Below are 3,374 nucleotides of genomic sequence, written 5' to 3'. Positions count from 1 at the left end.
ACAAGCTCTTCGAACTCGCTGCCTGAATCAGTTCATCTTCTTGAGTCTCAACTTCAAGTTGAAATACATCGATCAGATGTGCTACGACAGGAAGCTGAAGGACTGAGGAAGTCCCTGCAGAATCAAGATGCATATTTTCTGGTGCAACAACAAGTGCTGGAGGATTTAAGCGCCAAACAAGAGAAAGTTAATAAGCTTGCTAAGCATCTTGCCAGCATTATGGGTACCCAGGATATTGTTTCTTGAGATCTTATGAAGTGGTTTTAGTTCTGGATTTGTTTTGCTGTGGCGTTTATTTGCGCTGGTCGCCAACTTTGACAACCAGTGTATATGATATGTTGCTTTGTTCCCTATATTTGCACTGGTGGCAAACTTTGATGCCCAGTGGATGTAATATGTGTAACAGCCATGATAGCCTAGCATAAGTTGCTTGCTTATTTATTTCCTTGTTGTCTCGTTTATTTGTTTGCTTGTAGTCAGTGCAGTTCTTTTTAAAACTAGGCCACAATAACCATGGGCTAATATTTACTGTAGTGACACTGGGCCTCCTACGGGCCGTAGAAACAGTGGGCCTCCTACGGGCCATAGAAATAGTAGGCCTTCTACGGGCCGTAGAAACAATGGGCCTTCTACGGGCCGTAGAAACAATGGGCCTTTTACGGGCCGTATCATCAATGGGCCTTATACGGGCCGTATGACCATAACGGGCCATCGTTAATAGGCCGTATTTGATGATGCTATGAAAACCACCCAACGTATTAACGGACCACAAACGGGCCGATGTAACCACGGGCTGAATTTGGCCCACAAGCAGAAAATGATAGTAATGGGACGTAAGTAAACGAATGCTGGAAATGAGCCCAAGAATAAATGGGCTCTGAGAAGGCCGAAAGATAACATTTGCTGGAAACGGCCTGAGGGAGTCCTGGACTAGGGGGTGTCCGGATAGCCGAACTATCATCATCAGCCGGACTCGAAGACTATGAAGATACAAGATTGAAGACTTCGTCCCGTGTCCGGATGGGACTTTCCTTGGCGTGGAAGGCAAGCTTGGCGATACAGATATGTAGATCTCCTACCATTGTAACCGACTCTGTGTAACCCTAGCCCTCTCCGGTGTCTATATAAACCGGATGGTTTTAGTCTGTAGGACATAACAACAATCATACCATAGGCTAGCTTCTAGGGTTTAGCCTCCTTGATCTCGTGGTAGATCTACTCTTGTAATACCCACATCATCAATATCAATCAAGCAGGACGTAGGGTTTTACCTCCATCAAGAGGGCCCGAACCTGGGTAAAACATCGTGTCCCTTGTCTCCTGTTACCATCCGCCTAGACGCACAGTTTGGGACCCCCTACCCGAGATCCGCCGGTTTTGACACCGACATTGGTGCTTTCATTGAGAGTTCCTCTCTGTCGTCACCGATAGGCTTGATGGCTCCTTCGATCATCAACAACGACGCGGTCCAGGGTGAGACTTTTCTCCCCGGACAGATCTTCGTATTTGGAGGCTTTGCACTGCGGGCCAATTCGTTTGGCCATCTAGAGCAGATCGAAAGCTACGCCCCTGGCCGCCAGGTCAGATTTGGAAGTCTGAACTTCATGGCTGACATCCGCGGAGACTTGATCTTCAATGGATTTGAGCCACAACCGAGCGCGCCGCACTGTCACGATGGGCATGATTTAGCTCTACTGCCGGACAGTGCCCTGGAGGCCGCACACGAGTCCGCTCCGACCCTCGATTCGGAGCCGGCCGCGTAGATCAAGGACGGGTGGTTAGACACCGCCTCGGGGGCTGCAACGTCTACGGCGATAGAGCCGAACACTGACCTTGTCCCTCGTGACGCCCGTGACTCTGAGGTGCCGGACTCTTTGCCGGACTCGGAACCTCCTACGACCCCAACAATCGAATCCGATTGGGCGCCGATCATGGAGTTCACCACTACGGACATCTTTCAACACTCACCTTTCGGCGACATCCTGAGTTCGCTAAAGTATCTCTCGTTGTCAGGAGAGACCTGGCCGGACCGCGGTCAGGACGGTTGGGATGCGGACGACGAAGAAATTCAAGGCCCACCCACCACCCGCTTAATAGCCACTATCGACGATTTAACCGACATGCTAGACTTCGACTCCGAAGACATCAACGGTATGGACGACGATGCCGGAGACGACCAAGAACCAGCGCCTACTGGGCACTGGAAAGCCACCTCAACTCACGACGTATACATGGTGGATAAACCAAAAGGAAGTGATAACGAGGAACAACGGGACGCGGCGAAGGATAATTCCCCCGAAAAACAACAAAAACGGCGACGCAAGCGCCGCCCGAAGTCCCGCCTCGATAACAACGGCACCCATACTGACCCAGCCATAGAGCAGGGCGAACCAGTGGATGAGCAACCCATTCCCGGCGAAAACAATAGTCCAGACGATCTCACGCCGGACACATCACCGGAGCATAAGAACCTACACAGAAGGCTCGTCGCCACGGCAAGGAGTTTGAAGAAGCAAAAGCGGAAGCTCAAAACGGCGGAAGACGCACTCAGAATGAGATGGAGCAAAGTACTCAAGACCGCAGATAAATACGGCGATAGTCACCATGCAAAGAGCTACCCGAAGCGCAAGCTGTTGCCCGAATTTGACGAGGAGGTCGTAGAGCCCCCACAGTCAAAAAAGAAAGAGGCCGCCTGGCCGGATAGACGACCAGATAACAGGCTAAGAGCGGCAGGCGGCGCCGCACATAATCCGGCACACGATCCAAATAAGGATCCTCGCAAAAGGGATGGCCCGGTCAGGTCCATCTATGGGCCAAAAAAGAAGGCTACAGGAAGCAACACAACTCGCCGAGTGTTCGAAGATAACGGCACACCTAAATACAGGGGCGCCGCACACCCACTATGTTTCACTGACGAGGTACCAGATCATGAATTTCCAGCGGGATTCAAGCCCGTAAACATAGAGGCATATGATGGAACAACAGACCCCGGAGTCTGGATTGAGGATTATATCCTACACATACATATGGCTAGAGGAGACGATCTCCACGCCATAAAATACCTACCCCTAAAGCTCAAAGGGCCAGCTCGGCATTGGCTCAAAAGCCTCCCAGAAAATACCATAGGAAGTTGGGAAGAGCTCGAGGATGCTTTTCGGGCAAATTTTCAAGGGACCTATGTCAGACCTCCGGATGCAGACGATCTAAGTCATATAACTCAACAACCCGGAGAGTCAGCCCAGAAACTCTGGAACAGATTTCTTACTAAAAAGAATCAGATAGTCGACTGTCCGAACGTTGAAGCCCTAGCAACTTTCAAACATAGCGTTCGAGACGAATGGCTCGCCAGACACCTCGGCCAGGAAAAACCAAGA

This window comes from Triticum dicoccoides, chromosome 5B (assembly GCF_002162155.2).
Source record: "Triticum dicoccoides isolate Atlit2015 ecotype Zavitan chromosome 5B, WEW_v2.0, whole genome shotgun sequence".
Classification (NCBI taxonomy): Eukaryota; Viridiplantae; Streptophyta; class Magnoliopsida; order Poales; family Poaceae; genus Triticum; species Triticum dicoccoides.
This window is presented reverse-complemented; position numbering follows the sequence as displayed.